General features: G+C 33.9%; 1 pseudogene; it reads right to left on the bottom strand.

The window, feature by feature from the left end:
• Positions 1-24,116, bottom strand: part of LOC103235583 (UDP-glucuronosyltransferase 2B4-like) — a 53,914-nt pseudogene that overhangs the window by 1,525 nt on the left and 28,273 nt on the right.

The raw sequence follows: 24,116 nt of genomic DNA, 5'->3' as shown, positions 1-24,116 counted from the left end.
AAATATTTTACATCACTTTACCTATGTGGACCCTCACTAATTAGCTGATAATATATTGAATAGCTATAATATAAAGACTATTTTGATGTGAATCACATGAACAATACAGGATGTTTACAGTTCCAGAGAAGAAAAACAAGGACTTCTATAAGAAATAATTAGAAAAACTTAACAAAGCAGGAAACATATGATAGAAGATGAAAGCTTTGATTGGACCTAGGCAGTGTGTGGCCAAGAAGGGATTTTCCAATAAAGAACAGAAAGATAAAAATCACGTACATACGGAGAGCATCCCAATGTGTATGGATCACAGAGAAAGTTGAGGGCAGGAGATTACAAACGACAGTTAATTTGGAATGAAGACCTTAGGCAGTCTTACTTGTCATACTATGGATTTGAGTTTAATACTCCACCAAAATTTACTTACACATCTTTTAAAGGATGACAGTTATGAAATCAAGATTTTCCTTTAGCAAGCAACTGTATCAACTAATATTGGCATGTAAAGTCAAGACCTTAAAATTAGAAAGGATTATTAAAACAGTGCGTTTGTAACCAAAACAGGAGATCATAATGGCCTGATGTGGTTTGGCTGTGTCACCACCAACATCTCATCTTGAAGTGTAACTACCACAATGTCCACATGATGTAGGAGGGACTTGATGGAATTAATTGAATCATGGAGATGAGTCTTTTCCATGCTATTCTCTTCATAGAAAATCTTTGCTTTAGATTTTGCTATTTGTTTTTGGATAGTTTTCTTACTTTCTGCTTTTCTTCATGCCTCCTTCGCTCCTTGATTTTATATATTTATTTATTTTCAATTAAAAAAGAAAATGAAGTTACTTAGATTTTATGTTCAATGTTGAATTTTGTTCATCTTTATGCCTTTGTCACACACTTTTTTGTTAATCGGAAAGCTATATGAAAATATTACATTTGAAAACATAGAAATACATAGATGTTCCAATTTCATAAGCAAAATGAATTTCACATTCCTAATTAGCATACTTGCTTTTATTGAGCTTTATGAAATTTAATTAACCATTAAATTTTTAAAAACTCATTGAATAGTGTATAAATAGTACTACCTAAAGAGTGGAAATCTACAATTGCAATAACAAGAAAGTTAAAATTAACTGATTGCTGGACTATAATATCAAAATTGTAATCGCCTTTTAATTCTAGAAAAATCTAATTCATAAGAAAGACTACATGAATCTAAGCTTCTACTTTCACATCCAAGTACACTGGATGGAGTTCTTATGTAATCAAATATGTTGAGGAGATTCTAGGGCATAATTCTTCTCTATCTTTCTTATATCGGCCCTCCCTTTATATGTTCCCTGGAGTTAGCACACTTCAGCGTTGTTTTTGTTTGTTTGTTTTTGAGTAGTTAGCACAGACCTTAAGATTTAAAATCTTGGCCGAGAGCAGTGGCTCAGGCCTGTAATCCCAACACTTTGGGAGGACGAGGCGGATGGATCAAGAGGTCAAGAGATTGAGACCATCCTAGCTAACACGGTAAAACCCCCTCTCTACTAAAAATACAGTAAATTAGCCGGGCGTGGTTGCGGGCGCCTGTAGTCCCAGGTACTCGCCTACTAAAATTACAAAACAATTCGCCGGGCGTGGTGGCGGGTGCCTGTAGTTCCAACTACTCGGCTACTAAAAATACAAAAACTAGGTGGGCATGGTGGCAGGGGCCTGTAGTCCCAGCTACTCGGGAGGCTGAGGTAGGAGAATGGCATGAACCAGGGAGGGGAGAGTTTGCAGTGAGCCGAGATCAGGCCACTGCACCCCAGACTAGACGACAGAGTGAGACTCCGTCTAAAAAAAAAAAAAAAAAAAAAAAAAAAGATTTAAAATCACAAAATGTGAGATAGAAACTTAATATTTTCTTTTCATTTTGTCACAAACAAATGACAACAAAGATAAGTATTTCCAAAGTAATTTCAAGAATTCATAGGCAAATGATTAGTTGCTCCCACATACACTACTATAATACTTTAAAATTTTTTATGTAGAAGTAGTGCCTGTTAATGCAAAGTAGAAAATGAGATTCAAATTCCAAATGGAAAACCACACTTTCTTCACTGTGTAAATGGCTGCTTGTAAGGATTGAAGGTTGTACTCACCTTCTGTGGAATCTGGGCCAAGTCTGAAACAATGAGATCAGCCTTTTCTGTAAAGTTTTGCACAACTGGTCCCAGAGAAAACACCACAGTACCATCTTTGCCAGAGATATGGACAAATTCTTTCATTTCCTACAAAGAAAATAATTTCTGCATCATAACGATGCAATATTATGTAGAATAATGTAGTTTACTTCCGCTTTAATAAAAATCTAAAGAAGTTTCCATATGTACAGTTATATTGTTCCTATATTCTGCCATATACTTCCATCTCTACAAGAAAGTTTGTGTTAGAAATGCATGGCTTCAATACATAGTAATTATTTAGTAGAAACAGTACCCAACCAAATAGTTATACAGGACACTTAAGTAATAAATATACAGCTTTTTAAGTATTTGGTAGATACTCTAAATTCTAAAATCATAATGGTTTACAAACTCACAGAAATATTCCTTGAGGAGTGATGTCAGTAAAATGATGAAATAACGCCCCCCAAATTAATTCTCACACAAAAATACAACTAGTAACTATGGAAATACAAAAAGTCACACTGAATTCACCAGAGCTAAAAAAAGAGAAGAAAATCCCAAGACTCATAGACATGGGAAAACTCATGATCTGTAAGATGAATAATTCTTTTGGATTATGACACCCCTTCCACACACCAAGAAGACAGCACTGTGAGAGAACTTTATCTGAAGTTACCAAGATCAGAGTAGGAAATGTGAGGGGAATGTTCAGTTTCTTCATGGATCTGTGATTCTTTTTGGTAAGCCCATTTTTGTCCTACCCCAGGAGAGGCATTAGGAGCGGCTAGGGGGTTGAATGACCTGGGGTGAACTGGAAATGAGAGTGGGAGTACTAATCACACTGACATGCACACAGATCTCAGCAACTGCTTGGCATTCCTATTAGCAGGAATGCCACACTGCAGAGTTTGACCAGTACCATAATACTGCAGGGGCCAAAATCCAAAAGAAGGTCTGAATCTTTGGCACGTATTTTTTACAATTCTCAGGTCCTCATAAGGAGCTTTTCTATGACCTGTAAACAAGTATAACATTTGAGATTAAGTTTCCGTTATTGCTTAAGTCTCTCCAAGACCTAGAAATCACTGCAAGTCTGGTTTTCAGTTCCAGTGCAGGATTAAAGTTCCGATGCTCTGTAAAATTTTTGATAAGAAATTCAGTGCACACCCATTTTAAAAATTCAGAAATCACAGCACATGTGGATAGAAAGTTGAAAAAAAAACACACTTTAGAGAATAATCCAGGAAAAAGATGATAAATTTTGCAAAGAAATGGAAATATTTTAAAAATAAAAAGAAATTCAATTGATAAAAAATAAGTGAAGTGAATTGAAAAACTCATTAGAAAACTTCAACAGCAGACTTGGTCAAACAGAGTAAGAAATCAACAATCCTAAAGATAAAATATATGTAATTACCCAGTCAGAAGAGCAAAAAAAAGAGAAATAATTAGCATTAGTGAAATAATCCTATGGAAAGAACCAAAGAGTATTAAGCAAACTACCTCTGTATAATAGGAATTCTTGAAGGAGATAAGAAATAAAAAGGTCTAGAAAGCATACTTAAGAAAATAATGATGGAACATTTTGTAAATCTAGAGAAAGATGACAGTATCCAGGTACCCTAATCAAATTTAATCTACAGAGTCTTTCCCAAAGGCACATCCTATTTAAATGGTTAAAAGGTAAATACAAAGAAATAATAGTGATAGCAATATGAGAAAAAGTTTGTACCATATTAAACAATGTCTTAATTCAAGTTTCATCAAATTTCTAAAAAAAAAAAAAAAAAAAAAAAAAAAAAAAATCAACTTGTGAGCAAGAAGACAATAAGATACACATTTAAGGTGCTGAAAAAAAAAATCTGCCATACAAAAATACTGTGCCTACCAAAGCAATTCTTAAAACCTGAAAGAGTGATAACATTTTCCCACACAAACAAAAGCTAAGGCTTTACCAGACCAATCTTAGAAATAATAGGAAGGAAAAATTTTTTATTGGAAAGAAAAGGACACTCACATGTAATAAGAAAACATCTGAAGGTGTAAAAAGCACTTCTAAAAGCAATTATAAAGACAAATTAAGAATGCTGTAATACTATAATTGTGGTATGTAGGCCATTTATATCTTTATCATGAATGCAAAAGACAAAGATATTAAAGAAAGTAGTAACTACAATTGGTTAAGAGATGGAAATTTCAAAAGATATAAATGGAGACATCAAAAAGTCATTATGTGGAAGACAAAATTATGTCAAAATACAGTTTTGTTTATTTTTCTTTGTGCTCAAAGTTGTCATCAGTTTAAACTATCTAACAATAAAATATTTTTATAAATCTTACATTAACTAAGAAGTCAAACTTAGACACAATACACAAAAGTGGCATGAAATCAAAACTTACTACTAGAGAAAATTACTTAACCATAAAGGAAGACACAAAGAGAGATAGAAAGACAGACAGAGAGAGAGAGAGAGAAAGAGAGACAGAGAGAGAGAGAGAAATAGAGAAGGAGAGATAGAGACAGAGAAAGAGAGAAAGATCAAGAGAGAAAGGATATACAAAAAGTAACCCAGAAAACAATTAACAAAATGGAGGTAGTAAATCTTTATCTATTAATAATATTACAGAATGAAATTTATTGAATGATCCAGGTAAAAGATATAGAGTGACTGAGTGGATAAATAATTAAAACTTAACTCTATTGTCCCAACAGTAAACTCACTTCCCCATGAAGGCATACACAAACTAAAAGGAAAGAAATAGAAAATTTTGTTTCTTGTCATTGTAAACAATAAAAAAATTACAGTAGTAGCTATACTTAGTTAAAATATATTTTAAGTCAGGATTGATAAGAAGTTGGCCATTATATAATAATCACGAGCACAATAGAGCAACAGAATAAAATTGTAAATATGTATGGTCATAACACTGGAACATCCAAATATATAAAGCAAAATTTACAGAGCTGAAGAGAGGGATTTACTATGATATGATAGTAGAAGACTTTAGCACTTTACTTACAACAATAAAAATATAATTCAGACCGAAAATCAAAGAAGAAATCTCAGAGTTAGACTACACTCTAGGTAAGATAAACGTAACATGGACATTTACAGAACATTCCACTGAACATTTGCAGAATATGTAATCTTCTCAACAGCACATGAAACTTCTTCTAGAATAGACAATATTTTAGCTCAAAATAGGGCTTAACATTTTTTTGAATCAAAATTAGGTCAATTTTTTCCACAACGGAATAAAACTAGAAATCAATAAAAGAAAGAATATGGGAACATGTGTAACTATATGAAAATTAACTGTGCTCATAAACAACCTTTAGGTATATAGATAAATTATTTTAAAATATATGAGAAAAATAAAAATGGAAAGACAACATAAAAAAACCTAGAAGATATAGAAAAAAATATGTTCTAAAACAACAAATACATACCAATAAATGTCTTCATTAAAAATGCAGAAATATCTTAAATAAGCAACCTATACCACCTCAAGAAATGTGAAAACAGAAATTAAACTAAAAAATAGTAGATAAGGGATATAACAAAATTATAGTGGAAATAGATAAAAGAGATTTTTAAAATATTTAAAAATCAACAAGACAAAAGTTGGTTTATTGAATACATAAAATTGAAAAATCTTCAGCTACATTAACTACAAAAAGTGATGACTCAAATAAATAAAATGAGAGATGAAAAAGATACATAACAACTGATACACAGATATACAAAGGATTATAAGATACTATTTTAAACAAGTTCATGTCAACAAATAAAAAAATCTAAAGGATATAGAAAAATTTTTGGACACACACAACCATCCAGGATTGAATTTAAAAGAAATAGAAGCATGAACAGGGAAATAATGAGTAAAAAGACTGAAGCAGTAATAAGAACTCACATCAAAATCAAAAACTAAAAACCATAAACCGATGGCATGGGTAAATACTTCATTACTAAAGCACCAAAAGCAATTGCAAAAAAAAGCCAGAATAGACAAATGGGATCTAATTAAACTGAAGAGATTCTGCACAGCAAAATAAACTATCACAGTGAACAGGAAACCTGCAGACAGGGAGAAAATTTTTGCAATCTATTCATGTGACAAAGGGCTAATATCAAGAATCTACAAAGAACTTAAACAAATTTACAAGACAAAAGAAAATAACCCCATCAAAAACTGGGTAAAAGATATGAACAGACACTTCTCAAAAGAAGACATTTATGCAGCCAACAAACATATAAAAAAAACCTTCTCATCATTATCATTAGAGAAATGCAAATCAAAACCACAATAAGATACCGCAAAACTGCAAAGAGATATCACAATGAGAATGTGATAAAATTCTATCACAGTATTTAGGATTGCAATCATTAAAAACTCAGGAAACAACTGGTGCTGGAGAGGATGTGGAGAAATAGGAATGCTTTTACACTGTTGGTTTGAGTGCAAATTAGTTCAACCATTGTGGAAGACAATGTGGCGATTTCTCAAGGATCTGGAACTAGAAATACCATTTGATCCAGCAATCCTACCACTGGGAATCTACCCAAAGGATTATAAATCATGCTACTATAAAGACACATGCACAAATATGTTTATTACAGCACTATTCACAATAGCAAGGACTTAGAACCAACACAAATGCCCCTCAATGATAGACTGGATAAAGAAAATGTGGCAATATACATCATGGAACACTATGCAGCTATAAGAAATAATGAGTTGGTGTTGTTTGTAGGAACATAGACCAAATTGGAAACCATCATTGCCAGCAAACTAACATAGAAACAGAAAATCAAACACTTCATGTCCTCACTGCTAAGTGCAAGTTGAACAATGAGAACACATGGAGGGGTACATAGCACTCTGGGGCCTGTCGCGGTGGGTGGCAAGTGGAGGGAGAGTGTTAAGACAAATACCTAATTCATGTGGGCCTTAAAAATCTAGGTGACTGGTTGATGGGTGCAGCAAACCACCATGGGACATGTATACCGATGTATCAAACCTGCCTGAACTGCACATGTATCCCAGAACTAAAAGTATAATTAAAATATTAATCAATTTTTCTCAAGTGTTTTTTCTAAAACGCTAAAGTAAATGCTTTAAAAATAATTTTTCAAGAGTGTGATTACCTTGATACTAAAACCAGAAAGAAGGAGCCAGAGAGAGAGACAGAGAGAGAGAGGGAGGAAAAATTTATAGACCAATAATCCAGTTGAACATAGATGCAAAAATGCCCAACAACTGCTAGCCAACCAAATCCAAGAGCACATCAAAGAGATTATACACAATGATGAACTGCGATTTATACCAGGGATGCAGAGAAGGTTAAGCATATTCAAACCAGTAAATGTGATACATTATATCAAGAGAATTAAGAAAAAACATATAATTTTATCAGTAGATGCACAAAAAGGACTTGATAAAATTTACATTTCTTCATGAAGAAAACATTAAACTTTCAACAAATAAAGTATATTAGAAAACACTTCAAACTTATAAAGGCCATATATGACAAATGCACAGGTAACATCACACTAGAAAAAGAAAGTTGGAAAGCTTTGTCTCCAAGATCTGGAGCAAGACAAATATGTCCACGTTGACCACTCTTATTCAATAAAACATTAGAGTTTCTAGCCAGAGCAATTAGCCAAGAGAAAGACATAAAGGGCATCCATTGGAAAGGAGAAACTCGAATTATCTTTCTCTGCATATGACATGATTTTATACATAGAAAATCCAAGGACTCCATCAGAAGCTCTTAAAATTGATCAACACATCTGGTAAAGGCAGAGGTTACTAAATCATCATCCAAAAAATCAGTTGTGTTTCTGTATTCTAATATCTAAATGAAAAAAAAAAAAAAGTGAAAAAAAGAAAGCACATTTACAAAGCTACCAAAATGAAGTATGTAGGAATAGATTTAGCCATGAAGATATAAGATCGTCACAATAAAAGTGATAAAACATTGATGAAAGAAATGAAAGAAAACACATCTATGGTTACAAAGTATTGAACTCCTAAAGTCATCATGAGGATTGGAATCAAGTTCTTCCAAACTCCTGTTAATGTTGACATGCTGACCTGTTCCTATGAATCACAAATGTTTTAGTTTCTAATATGATAAATTATTTACAGAAGGTTTACAATTTACTCTGTTCATATTAATCACAGAAATCACAATCTAAGACAACAATAGCATTACAAAATGTATTTCTTAAATGATAAAACTTGAAAGTAACTTTACACCTTTATTAGTAGGCTGTAGAATAGATGTAATGTTGGTGGGCATGAAAACAACATTAATCTCTTTGTACATTTTCATCAGAACTTTTGGGTGTCCATGTGTATTGTCATTAAACAGTAATATTGTGAAATAAATTTTATCTTCTGAGGAGTAGATCTCAACAATTAACTTAAAATATTCAATGAGTCATGCTTTAAACAGATGTGCTGTCATCTAGGCATTGTTTTTCTGTTTATAGTACACAGGCAGAGCGGATTCTCAAGGGCTCTCAATGCATAATTCTCAAAGACTCTAGTACTTTCAAAATAATAAATGAACATTGTCTTCAACTTAAATTCACTAACTGAATTAGCCACTAACAAAAGAATCAGCCTGTCTTTTAACACTTTAAAGCCGGGCATTGATTTCCCATCTTTAGCTATTAAAGTCTCAGATGACATATTTTTTCAGTAAAGGATTGTTTGTTCAACATTCAAATTCTGTTGTTTAGTGTAATCACCATCATAAATGATCTTAGCTAGGTTGCCTAGATAATTTTCTTCAGTTTCTACATTGGCACTTGCTATTTTACTTTGTACTTCTTTGTTATAGAGATAGATTTTTTTTTTTCTTTCTCAGCCTCATGAGCCAATGTCTGCTAGCTTTCCAAATTTTTCTCTGTGGCTTCCTCATTTATTTCAGCCTTCAAAGATTAAAAAGAGGTAGGGTCTTGCACTGGATTAGAGCGAGACTTAAGTTATGATTGTGGCTGGTTTGATATATCCAGATTAAAACGTCTTCACATCAATGATAATGAGGTTTTACTTTTTCTTTTTTTTTTTTTTTTTTTAAACCATTTGGGCATTCACTGGAGTAACACTTCTAATTTCCTTCATGAACATTGCTTTATCTTTTTTTTTTTTTTGTAAATCACAAGTTGGCCATTTGATCCAAGAGGTCTAGCTTTTAGTTTTTCCAAGCTATTAGCATGCATTCCTCATGTTTCTTAATTATTTCTAGCTTTTGATTTAAAGTGAAAGATGTGGTACTCTCCCTTCTACTTAGAGATCTTTGTAAGTTTATTAACTGGTTTAATTTCAATGTTGCTGTGTCTCAGGAAATAGGCCTGAGGGGTGGGAGAGAGATTAGGAAACAACTGATGTGTGGGGCACTCAGTTGACACCATTTATTAAGTTGAACATCTTATATGGGCATAATTTGTGATGTCCCAAACCAATTACAATAGTAATATGAACAATCACCAATCACAAATCACCAACTTACAAGGGATGTAAAGGACCTCTTCAAGGAGAACTACAAACCACTGGTCAGTGAAATAAAAGGACACAAACAAATGGAAGAACATACCATGCACATGGATAGGAAGAATTAATATCGTGAAAATGGCCATACTGCCCAAGGTAATTTATAGATTCAATGCCATCCTCATGAAGCTACCAATGACTTTCTTGACAGAATAGGAAAAAACTGCTTTAAAGTTCATGTGGAACCAAAAAAGACCCCACATTGCCAAGACAATTCTAAGCCAAAAGAACAAAGCTGGAGGCATTATGCTACCTTACTTCAAACTATACTACAAGGCTACAGTAACTGAAACAGCATGGTACTGGTACCAAAACAGACATATAGACCAGTGGAACAGAACAGAGCCCTTAGAAATGATACCACACATCTACAGCTATCTGATCTTTGAGAAATCTGAAAAAACAAGAAATGGGGAAAGGATTTCCTATTTAATACACAATGCTGGGAAAATTGTCTAGAAATAAGTAGAAAGGTGAAACTGGATCCTTTCCTGACTCCTTATATGAAAATTAATATAAGATGGATTAGAGACTTAAATGTTAGACCTAAAACCATAAAAAAAAAAAAAAAAAAACCCTAGAAGAAAAGATAGGTAATACCATTCAGGACACAGGCATGGGCAAGGATTTCATGTCTAAAACACCAAAAGCAACGGCAACAAAAGCCAAAAAACAAATGGGATCTAATTAAACTAAAGAGCTTCTGCACAGCAAAAGAAGCTACCATCAGAGTGAACAGACAACCTACAGAATGGAAGAAGATTTTTGCAATCTACTCATCTGACAAAGGGCTAATATCCAGAACTTATAAAGAACCCAAACAAATTTACAAGATAAAAACAAACAATCCCATCAAAATGTGGGCAAAGGATATGAACAGACACTTCTCAAAAGAAGACATTCATACAGCCAACGGACACATGAAAAAATGTTCATCATCACTGACAATCAGAGAAATGCAAATCAAAACCACAATGAGATACCATCTCACATTAGTTAGAATGGTAATCATTAAAAAGTCAGGAAACAACAGGTGCTGGAGAGGTTGTGGAGAAATAGGAACACTTTTACATTGTTGGTAGGACTGTAAACTTGTTCAACCATTGTGGAAAACAGTGTGATGATTCCTCAAAAATCTAGAACTAGAAATACCATTTTACTCAGCCATCCCATCACTGGGTATATACCCAAAGGATGATAAATCATGTTGCTTTAAAGACACATGCACACTTATGTTTATTGCAGCACTATTCACAATAGCAAAAACTTGGAATCAACCCAAATGTCTATCAGTGACAGACTGGATTAAGAAAATGTGGCACATATACACCATGAAATATAATGCAGCCATAAAAAAGGATGAGTTTTTGTCCTTTGTGGGGACATGGAGGCAGCTGGAAACCATTATTCTCAGCAAACTATCACAAGAACAGAAAACCAAACACTACATGTTCTATACATCAGTCTCCCAAGTAGCTGGGATTACAGGCATGTGCTACAATGCCTGGGTAATTTTTGTATTTTTAGTAGGAACGGGGTTTTACCACGTTGTCCACCCTGGTCCCAAACTCTTCACCTCAGGTGATCCAACCGTCTTGTCATCCCAAAGTGCTGGGATTGCAGGTGTGAGCCACCACACCTTGCTGATAAAATTTTTGAGAGAGGGAGAAAGGATCAGATATTTCATATTTCCCAATATTTTTTGTTTTACTGTAAATGTTGTTATGCTTTGATACAACAAATGACTCAGAGACTCAGGTTCATTTACTTAGCAGAAGCTATTTCAGAGGAAAGATTAGAGTCAATAGTTGGAGAATGATTTGCTTTGCATAAATAGTCAAGGTGACAACAGATTTTCTGGAAGTAATTGATAGTGAGAATGGCACTTCACGGGGAAGGAATGCAAAAAAAGAAAAAGATGCTGGGATTAATAAATATCTTAGAAGAAAGTTAAATATTTAAAATTATTTGACAATAAATATCATTACGAAGTTATATGCAAAATTCAGACATGCTAGGATTAGAGAATGGCTGTATCACTTCTGTAAAAAACACAAATTGGATTAAAAACCTTATTAATAACACCAAAAGCCAATCTCAGGTTTTAAGATTATATTCACATTGTATATGCCAAATAAAAGTAAATTATGCTTATGTGAGAAACTTGACCCTATCCAGAGAGGTCAAACAAGTATTCATATGATTTGGTGACTACAGTGATTCTAGAATATAATCACCAATTTCTAGAAAATATAGTGGTTTACAAAAATTAAGAATGAATGCAGAGTTAATGGAAGATTGAAGCTTAGGTAAAATTCAGGTATAAAGATGTACTTCAGAGGATAATAAGTAAATGTAGTAAACCAAGAAAGACCAGTCACAATATGCTATGTTGTGAAAAATGAATATGACTGTATTTTTAAACTCTGAGAGATTTAACAGTGTTTGTCTTTTTGGATCAGCTCCTCTATGTACATTAATTATTAAGAATCAACTTGTATTACTATCATCCTTGCCAGAGCTTCTGGTCCAGCAGTTTCACTTCTATTTGAATGCAGCAGAAGGGTGCAGCTTCCTGTTGTCCCAGGAAACACCCAGATGGCATGGCACACAACCTCACCCATTCTGCTGCTGTTAGCCAGATGGACAATGTTTGCTAGAGCTTCCAGCCAAGTGGCCTCCTTTTTGTGTGAACTCAGCTGGAGGGCTCAGCTTCCTATTGTACCAGGAAATACCTGAATAGCACAGCATATTCCACCTGAACCTGTCACTGGTAACCAGGCAAGTAATACCTGATAGAGCTTCCAGCCTAGTAGTCTTGCTTTGTGTGAGTTCAGGTAAAGTGTGTAGCCTACTGTTACCCCCAGGAAACACTCATATGGCAGGATGTGTTACATTCCACCAACCACGGCCACTTGTCACTAGGCGTTGCAGATTCCTATTACCCTGGTAACACACCGACAGCATGGCAAATAACTTCACTTGTCCCCACCTTCCATAATCAGATGGGCCATATCTGCAAGAGCTTCCAACGCACGTAGCATTCCCACTTTCATCTGAACTTCAGGAAGCACAAAGACAGCAGATTAGGGCTGACAAGTCAAAGTTATGGTTTTGTGTGCCATCTATGGTCCCTTCCTGAGTAGGACACATGGCCACAGCATTTAACAAAAGACACACAGGCATGGAGAAAGTAATCAGAAGGGGCTTCTCTAAGACCCAGGAGTGGACTAGAATCAAAGATAGTCAACTGAATTCATCTTATTTCATAATTAAACCCCTAAGAGCATCTAGAAAAGAGAAAGAAAAAACAAGTTCTGAAATTGAGGCAGTAATTAATAGCCTACCAACCAAAAGGAGTTCAGGACCAGATGGATTCACAGGTGAATTCTACCAGAGGTACAAAAAGGAGATGGTACCATTCCTTCTGAAACTATTCCAAACATAGAAAAAAAAGGAATCCTGCATGACTCATTTTATGAGGCTAGCATCATCCTGACACCAAACAGAACCAAAAAAAAAAAAAAAAAAAAAAAATGATTATCTCAATAGATGCAGAAAAGGCCATTGACAAAATTCAACACCACTTCATGCTAACAACTCTCATTAAACTAGGTATTGATGGAACATATCTCAAAATAATAAGAGCTACTTATGATAAATTCACAGCCCGTATCATATTTAATGGGCAAAAGCTGGAAGAATTCCCTTTGAACATCAGTGCAAGACAAGGATGCCTTCACTCACCACTTCTATGCAACGTAGTATTACAAGTTCTGGACAGGGAAATCAGGCAAGATAAAGAAATAAAGGGTATTGAAATAGGAAAAGAGGAAGTCAAATTGTCTCTGCGGGTGACATGATTATATGTTAAGAAAACTCCACTGTCTCAGCCCAAAATCTCCTTAAGCTGACAGGTAACTTCTGCAAAGTCTCAAGATACAAAGTTAATGTGCAAAAATCACAAGCATTCCTATACACCAATAATCATAATAATGATTTAACAACCAGAGAGCCAAATCATGAGCGAACTCCCATTCACAATTGATACAAGAGAATAAAATACCTATGAATACAACTTACAAAGAGTGTGAATGATCTCTTCAAGGAGAACTACAAACCACTGCTTAAGAACATAAGATAGGACACAAATAAATGGAAAAGCATTCCATGTTCATGGATAGGAAGAAACAGTACTTTTATAAACTACTTTATAAAAGTAGTTTATAAATTCAATGCTATTGCCATCAGGCTATCATTGATTGTCTTCTCAGAATTGGAAAAAAGTAAACTACTTTAAACTTCATATGGAACCCCCCAAAAAAAGCCTGCAGAAGCAAGACAAACCTAAGCAAAAGGAACAAAGCTGGAGGTATCATGCTACCTGACTTCAAACTATTATAATTGTACAGTAACCAAAACAGCATGGTAATGGTACCAAAACAGATATATAGACCAATGGAGCAGAACAGAAGCCTCATAAATAACACCACACATATACAACCATCTAATCTTTGACAAACCTGACAAAAACAAGCAATGGGGAAAATATTCCCTAATTAATAAAAGGTGCTGGGAAAACTGGCTAGCCATATGCAGAAAACTGAAACTGGAACTCTTCTTTATACCTTATACAAAATTAACTCAAGATGGACTAAAGACTTAAAGATAAGACCTAAAATCATAAAAATCCTAGAAGAAAACCTAGGCAATACTATTTAGGACATAGGTGTGGGAAAGGCTTCATGACTAAAACACCAAAAGCAATAGCAACAAAAGCCAAAATAGACACATGGGATCTAATTAAACTAAAGAGCTTCTGCATAGCAAAAGAAACTATCATCAGAATGAAAAGGCAACCTAGAGAATGGGAAACATTTTTGTAATCTAAAATCAAAACCACAAGGAAATACCATCTCACACCAGTTAGAATAGTGATCATTAAAAAGTCATGAAACAACTGATGCTGAAGAGGATGTGGAGAAATAGAAATGCTTTTACACGTTGGTGGGAGTGTAAATTTATTCAGCCTTTGTTGAAGACAGTGTGGTGATTCCTCAAGGATCTAGAACTAGAAATACCATTTGACCCAGCAATCCTATTACTGGACATATACACAAAGGATTATACATCATTCTATAAGACACATGCATACATATGTTTATTGTGACACTGTTCACAAGAGCAAAGACTTGGATCCAACCCAAATGTCCATCAATTGTAGATTGGATAAAGAAAATGTTGCACATATATACTATAGAATACTATGCACACATAAAAAAGGATGAGTACAGGTCCTTTGCATGGACATGGGTGACACTAGAACCATCATTCTCAGCAAACTATCACAAGAACAGAGAACCTAACAGTGCATCTTCTCACTCATAAGTGGGAGTTGAACAATGAGAACACATTTACACAGGGAGGGAAACATCACACAATGGTGCCTGTCATGAGGTGGGGGAAATACCTTATATAGGTGGCAGGTTGATGGGTGCAGCAAACAACCATAGCACACGTATACCGATGTAGCAATCTTGCATGTTTTGCACATGTATCCCAGAACTTAAAGTATAATAAACATAATACAATAAAGAAATATCCTTGCAGTTATTTATCACTTTATAACAAACTACCCTCAATTGTGGGTATTTTGAAAAACAGCAAGCATTTTATTAAAACTCCCATAGCGTGAGTATTGGGTAGCCTCAGTCAGGTGGTTCATACATAGTATTTCTCAGGCCATTACTTTCATATGGTGGCTGGGGAAGTAATCATCTGAAGGTCATTCATTCACATACTTGGTAATTGATGTCAAAAGATCCAAATTCCTGTGAGAATGAATAATCATGACTTTTTAGTCTCCTCTTTGCATCTCTCCTTGAAATTGTCCTTTATCATCAGGACTTTGTGAGTGACACTGGGCTCCAAAGTGTATACAGGGAGAAAAAGAGAAAGAGGGAGAAGGAGAAAGAAAGAAGGAAAAAAGTGTAAGTAGAAGACAGAGACAGACAGACAGAGACAGAGAGATGAAGATAATGTACTGCCTTTTCTAACACAGTCTTCAAAATTATGCTGTCACTTTCACCATAATTTATTAGCTAAGCAAGCCACAAGCCTTGCCACATTTCAAGAGGAGGGACCACAGTTTAATAAGAATGTCAAAGTATTTGCAGTGATCTCTCAAAATTCCACAAATTTAAGCTATTGATTTGGTCAACAGAAGCCTCTAAGCAACTATGAAATTCATTACATATAGACATTAAAAACACAATAAAATCATAAAATGTATGTGAATTTATATTTTTATAACTACTGAATCATTCATTAAGCATTTTAAAATATTTACTCATAGATTTTTATACATGAAATAGGTGTCCTAAAAACTAGACTCTAATAAATTAAATGACGTAGTATACTGAGGTGATCATAAGTGACTCAACTTTTTCCAACTTATTCTGCTCCAGACACATATACATGCATTAAAAAATGATGTCAAAAGACTTATATAGCCTAGTATAAAATGAAGGAAGAATGCCCACCAATTGTTAAAATTGGAGGGAATTCGATGAATAGATGCTTGTGAAAATTATGAAAAAGTGACTTTTGGGAGGAAACCAAATGAGGCACAGTACCTTGAAGTAAGAAACAAAAATGTACAGAGTGAAGTTACTTTTGTTAAAAAAAAAAAATAATAAAATATGTGTGTAACTGGAGATCTCCCTAGACTGCAACGGAGGCAATTTTAAATATTGTGAAGGGATTCTCTTACAATAGAGAATATGAGGAATGTTGCAGAAAACAACACATGTTGAAGATTTCTTCAAGAAAACCATATGAGGAAATAACCAGTGATACACAGTTGGAAGATTTTCAACCAAGGATTGTAGATAGAGGACATAAACAGAATGACGCTTTGATTTTAATTTATATATGTATTTTTTAAGATAAGGTGTTATTCCGTCGTCCAGGCTGAATGAAATGCAATGGTGTGTTCAGGGCTCCCTGCAGCCTCAACCTACCATGCTCAAGTGACTCTCTCACTCCGTTGTCCAGGCTGGAGTGCAATGGTGTGATCACAGCTTACTTCAGCCTCAACCTCCGAAGCTCAAGTGATGCTTTCACCTCAGTCCCCCAAGTGGCTGGGACCACAGATGCATGACACCGCACCCAACGAGTATTTTAATTTTTTGTAGTGATGAGCTCTCATTAGGTTGTCCAGGCTGATCTCAAACTCCTGGGGTCAATCGTCCTATTTCAACATCCCACAGTGTTGGGATTACAGATGTGAACCACCATGCCTGGGCAAAATGAGATATTTAAATAAGCATGATTCAAATGTTCACAGATGCAAGCATCACTAATTTAAGACAAGAATGGGATGAGGTGAGAAGGATGAATAAAAAAACATCAGATATTTCTGAAATCAGAAATAGGCTCCCTAATTATATACGAAATAATGGTTGAGTGCATGAAATAAAATGAAATCAAATGCATGACTGGTAGAGCCCCCAAGAGGAATCACCTAATGCTCTAGAAATTGTCAGTAAACAGATTAAAACCTAAAAGCATTACTTGTTAGCACCTTACATTAGAAATTTTCTGATTACCAGTTTTTTCCCAAAACTCTCTTGTTTCTAGTTGTTTTCTTGGTCTTAACTACTCATTATATGCTTTGATCAAACATTTATAACCTGATTCAATGTGTTTGTCTCAAGTTGTATTTCATTCTGTCTTAACGCTTGCAAGCTGCATGTCCTCATCATGATGGATTAATCCAACAGCAAAGTTCACCTTATCTGACTGAGGATTATTCATTAATTTTTACTTGTTTATCTGACCTTTATCAATCTTCTTTTAGACAATCACTCTGAGAAACTGTCATGATGAGTCAGGATTCTAGATCTATTATGAAGAACAAATTCATCCTTAAATAAAGTCTCTATACCAAAGACGAATCTATAGAAAACTGTCACTTGAAAAAATCAGTGCAGTACATGAATGAAATTCTCACTGAATCACAAACCCAAAAAGTGATTAATGAGGCTAATAATTAGGAACTTGCAATGAAATCAATGAGACATCTTGATATGCTTGAATTGGTGATGGTTAATATCCATTATAGGTAAAACACTAAATACCTGGCTACTCCAGTGTTGATTTTTGGGAGTATGAATAGAGTGGTGATAGGCTAAGGGTATGCATGGGTCCAGCACAACAAAACTTCCTCTAACCAAGTCTGAGTTAGCCACTACTGAAATAAAAAATCCAACCTGCTAGTACGCCAATTCTTATTATACATTTGGACATTAGGGAAATGACCACCAGGGGGGTGGTGAACTCAGTGGGCCAACTCTAAGCCATCTTTCTCAGAACCTCTACATGCCCCCACTTTCAAAAATGTTATTTTAAAAAGAAAGTCATGCCTCTTACTCATTCAAATTTTTCCAAGATTCAGTGTCAGAAGGAACACAACTTTTAGAATGATAGCAAATGAAAAATTTGAAAATGTATGCTTTATGAGTTTTCAATTTATTGTCCCCTGGGTGCAAATACAACTTCATGATACTGAATATGGATCCTGTAAACATTCCTCCTTTGCCAGCTAGTTGAATGTTAAGCTTCATCAATAGAGAATACTGGAGTGATTGTGAGGTGTTAGATGCTGGAAGACACATCCCTACTAAGACCCTACCCTTTACTGTTATTTAGCAATTTTTACAATTATTATTGGGTTTTAAGAATTTGTATGTGAAAGAATATATTTAAGACTATTAAAGAATATACTTAAAGAATATAAGAAGGAAACTTCTAATTAGCACATTTGTTTTATCTTTTAAGAAACATTGCCTTCTGCATAGATATTAATTCAGAAAACTACATAAACCATTTGTCCTTGACACAAACAGATTCAGCTTCACATGTTGCTTTCATCATTAAATTCACAATTATGTTATTTTTGTCTTCAACTTCTGTAGTGCTCCATATTCCAGTATTTAAGCAGCATATTCAAAATTTTATAGAAAAAAATGATCACGGAGATGAAGAATATTATTTTGATTCAATGATTCTAGGTGATTAGAGTTACTGTGTTTACATTTTGTTAACTCCTGAGATATTTAAAAGCTTTTAGAATCAATCTCAGAGAAACAGACACATGCACAATATTGACATTTTTGGAATTTGATATACTATGTGATTTTATGAGTCTCAGGTAAACCTTCACATTTGCATACTTTCCTAACTATATGTGTACATAGTATTTTATGTGAAAAGATTTCTCAATATGAAAACAAATGAAAGTATTCTTTGATAACTCATGAATAGACATAGATTTTGGTATCTGGCTATATGGTCTACGAATTTCAAAGAAGATCTATTTTGGCAAGGTCCTTGATGAATTTTCAGAAGTTGTTTCATTAAGAAAATATAAATAGACTAAAATTTAGTTTGTGTAGTACACATTGAGTTACATTATTTCCCCAGACTAATATTTATCTATAAGGTTTCCCCTTTTATAAAGAAGACATTTCTATAAAAAGCACTAGTACATTACACTTTTTTTCTTGTACTTTGTTATTTTTTTCTTTCTAGTAGCATGACTATATATTCAAAGTGTAGTAAAGCAAAATATTTACTGTATATTTCTTTTCTAGATATTATAATAATTCATTTTGGTACCAATTATTGCTACAACAGTTTCTCCTAGAGAAGAGTACTATAAAAGTCTATTTCTTGTGTCAGAAATAATCATTATGCCTTTCTTTCTTTCAACTGTTTTAGACACAACTCTTTTCAGACAGAAGAACTGCTCTTAAGTTGGTTCCCTTCTTCTCTGTTATTTTCTTTTAAAACCTTGTTCTGAGTCAAAGGCTATAATGAACAACAGTTGAATGAAGGTATCGGAGAGCTTTTTGCCATTTACAACATTATCTCCAGCATAGACTTTAAAAATTGTTGTATGTGATATTTGGCTCCTTATTCCACCTACAATTTAGTTTTTAATATATTATGTGAAGAGAATAAGTAAATAATTATATACATTTCCGGTTTGTATATCCTCAGTATTCCAGGCATTAAAGTAGGTGGAGATATCATACTTGACAAAGTAAGGACAAGAAATGTGAGATCTTATTGCAGGAGAGAAATCATGTAACATTATAATCTAGAGGGACTGGACTAAACCTGCTGGACCATATCTATCATTCCTGACTAAAGGGAACTAGCCTTTTCTTTTCTGTTCTTTTATGTATTACTATCCAATTGCAAATTGTCATTACTAAAGTAAAAATAGTAACTCAAGTTAGTCAAGGTCTCATGTGGAAAATATCTTCAGTCTTTCTAACCAAACATTTTACCAGGTTGTATAGTTTTACATAGGAAGCCAGTTATGACTATCTAGAGTTTTGAAATAAAGAAAATTTTCATAAGAAAATATATGGCATTTCATGAAGGATATGAATTGGAAACACCCATTTAACACAAAGAACTTGGTAAACACCATGCTAAGAGAGTTGGCTAAGTTTAGTCCAGCTTATATGTGCGCTATGTCATGGATTTGTCCTGGAAGGTGACCCTAGCCTTCATGCTGAGGCTTTGCTCAATAAAATGTGATCCTGTCAAATTGCAAAATTACCCTGTCTAACTCATCTTGTCTAATAATCAATCATTTACACTTAATATTTATGTAATTTTCTATTTCCATATAGCCAACTACTCTCTTTTTGGTTTCCTTATTTTTATTTCCTCATATTCCCATTTTATTCACAAATAGATTTTCTTTAAAAGTCTCAGTTAACTTTTGTCTTAGTTGGGGTTGAGTTCAGTTCATATTGCAGTCTCTATCCCCTACTTCATTAGTCAAAATAAAATTTGTCTTGCAATTTTTGACAAGGATGTTGCTCAGTGTTTCTTTTTTTTTCTGACATGCACACATATATTCCATATAATTGTATTTGTTTATATAGAAGAGTGTTCTTTACCTACGTAATAAACATGCACATCCTGCACATGTATCTCTGAACTTGAAATAAAAGTTAAAATTAAACAATAAAAATATAATATATAAATATATTTATTTTATATGTTATATAAATGCATAATATATGAATTTATTATATATTATATAAATATATATATAAAAGAAGAAATTTCTTAAAATGCAAAATATATCTAGTCTTTCTGGCCCTCTCAAGGAAACAGATTGAGTTTCTAATGAATCTCTTTTTATTTTCAGTTTAAAAATATACATAGATAAACATTAAAAGTGAATTACTACATTAAAAGTGAATTAAAAGTAACATTACTTAATACTTAACAAAGATTAAAAATTTCAAACAAATCAAGAAGGCACAGATTTTGTAAAATGCAGTAAAGAATTTAGTCCATACCTTGATACATAGTGGTGGCATTAAGTGGCATGATTTTCTGTATCATGCCTGCCTGCCTTAGATCTCAAACAGATCTAATCTCTTTTCTTTCTTTCTTACCTTAACAAACAGTTGATAATCAAGCCACATATTATGAAAAAGAGAGTAACAATTGCCATGCAGGCCAGCACATCCATAGAGCAGTACTGCAACCAGGTGAGGTTGTGGGTAGGTGGCAGCAGGTACTTGGCTCCATTGTGGTGCATGACAAACTCAATCCAGAAGAGTTTTTGGTTCAAGGGCTTCAGAGACTGATCATAATAAATGATTGAAACTACGTCACATTCTTTTTACAGCTACTGGAAAATCAAATAGACATAAACTTATATAATGAACCAGAAAAGACAAATATGTGAAATTTTTGTGTAAATGTTAAAAATGAATGCCACATAAAAATGGATGAAAAATAAAATATTTTATTTCATGGTGGTTATAGAGATTTTGGTTTATGGGCTAGAATTTGTTTCATGCATAAGATTTCAAGATGTAAAGAGATAATTTAAGAGAGAACAAGTATTTTTAGCCTAGAAATTGAAATCAGATAAGTCCAAAGGGTTAAAAAAATCATTTGAGAGTACAGAAATTGAATTAGCCAGTGAAAAAAAAAATTAATGGACCTGGTGTACAAGTTTCAAAATAATATCAAAGTCTAGAGATAGCAGACAAATCTGACGAGGTCAGGCACATGTCAGGGCAAAGCTCATAAGAAGTTGGCACTGACCAAGAGTTGGAATTAACATTACATCAGTGGATTCATGGTTAAAAGTATGAAAGTAGATGACCTTAGTTTGAATCCTAACCTGATATCTACTGATCCTTTTTTTTAAAAAAAATTGTATCTGTTCCAAGTTTTTTTAATTGTTAATTTGAATGAATAAGAATTGTATCTTTCCTGCCTGATTATTGTGAGTCGTCATGTAATGATTCTCAGAATACTTGGTAGAATTATTCTCATCATAAAGTGATTATCAGTAAATGATCACTGTCATTACTATTTTTCTTGTATTGGTATTTTAGAATCTAAGTGGCTTTCAATATTTCACTTTGAGGTGTTGCAGTTACATTTGTTTCTAGTGTTGAAATAATTATGGACTAATAGACAAAGAATAAGGATGCATGTAAGTATATTGCTCACCAAGTCAAAACCACAAAGTGCTAAAGCATGGCACCATAACAATAGCAATGGAGGTAACTTTTCTCCTTGTTACTTAAAAGAGCACGTGGTGGAACGGTATTTTTCAGAAGATGGCACCAATTCTGATATATTTTTTCATACAATTGGGTTTCATAATACAAATAACCAATAGAATGTGTGTCACACACATTCAGTATGTATCAGCTAATTAAAAATTGTCATTTTTCAATACCAGAGCTATGTTTATTAAAAATTATTGCTATTACTAATATAATAGTAATAGCATAACTGAAATTAATGTATGTGCTGAAATAATTTTTCCTTTTTTTTTTTTTTTTTTTTTTTTTTTTGAGACAGTCTGGCTCTGTCGCCCAGGCTGGAGTGCAGTGGCCGGATCTCAGCTCACTGCGAGCTCCGCCTCCTGGGTTTATGCCATTCTCCTGCCTCAGCCTCCCAAGTAGCTGGGACTATAGGCGCCCGCCACCTCGCCCGGCTAGTTTTTTGTATTTTTTAGTAGAGACGGGGTTTCACCGTGTTAGCCAGGATGGTCTCGATCTCCTGACCTCGTGATCCGCCCGTCTCGGCCTCCCAAAGTGCTGGGATTACAGGCTTGAGCCACCGAGCCCGGCCGAAATAATTTTTCAACCACATATTTCTGGTTTCATACATTTTGACTATTAAACAGAAATATTCCAACATATCTCTTTCAAGTCATCTATTTTTTGATTTTATAATTCTTCCAAATAAGCAAATCAACCACCACTGTAAGAACAAAGAAATGGCTACATTTATACTAATATCTCCTCTTTTCAATAATTTTTAAAAGGCAAGTTTGAAAGCTCTAGCTGTTTACAAATTATCAATGGTGGGGTCAAAATGTAGTGTGAAAATTTGCAAAACATTGAACATGATGTGATTAGAAATTGATTATGTCATGATGATTACTGAAAATAAATCATCTTAGGAATGCTTTAAAAACAAAAGAAATGTATAACTAACAGGAGATCATGAATATGTTTATTTGCTTTATTATGGTAACTTTTTAAACATGTATTTGTATTCCATAATATCATTTTATATACCTTCAATATACACAAAAAATATTTAAAAATGAACGTTTGATGAATTCTCATGCTGAAAGACAACATAAGTGTGCTGAAAATTAGTCAATACTCTAATAATATTTGCAGTTTTCTGCTTCAACTTTATCCTCAATCTTCCTTATAATCCTTCTGTTACCATCTTTAGCAATTCCTCTTATTTCGCTTTTTGGCTATCTTAGAACTTATGCACTATCCTAAAACCTCGGACAAATGTTGTCACTAAATCAAACAAAGAAAATAACATATTGTGATACAATAATGTATTGATCATGGCCTTTCAGTGTTACAAAAACTATATGTACTCAGCACTGTGTTCATGTTCAGAGTCACTGCTGCTCCCTTGGCCTTCATGTGAGAAAGTATGAATACATGCAATGAGCTTAAAAAATTTACATTCCTGTAGGGTCATTAATGATTACTTTTAATGCATCGAGCAAATCTGTAATTTACATTGTTTTTGAGTCCAATCTAACAGCTTCCCGCTTAGCCTTCATGTGAGCAAAGTTATCAGGTTGATCTGCAATAAAAGAAGGCTCACCGTAGGGATTCCATGGTACATTCCCTCATACATTCCATTGGATCCATCATGAGTTATAAAAGCTTTCATTTGTGGATGACCTAAGAGTAGATGATTTTTTGAAAAAGTATGCATTATAAGTCTTAGAAATAAAATGAGCAACGCACAGTATGAGTCAATGAGACAGGCATTGTT

Source organism: Chlorocebus sabaeus, chromosome 7, assembly GCF_047675955.1.
Source record: "Chlorocebus sabaeus isolate Y175 chromosome 7, mChlSab1.0.hap1, whole genome shotgun sequence".
NCBI classification, from domain to species: Eukaryota; Metazoa; Chordata; class Mammalia; order Primates; family Cercopithecidae; genus Chlorocebus; species Chlorocebus sabaeus.
This window is presented reverse-complemented; position numbering and strand designations above follow the sequence as displayed.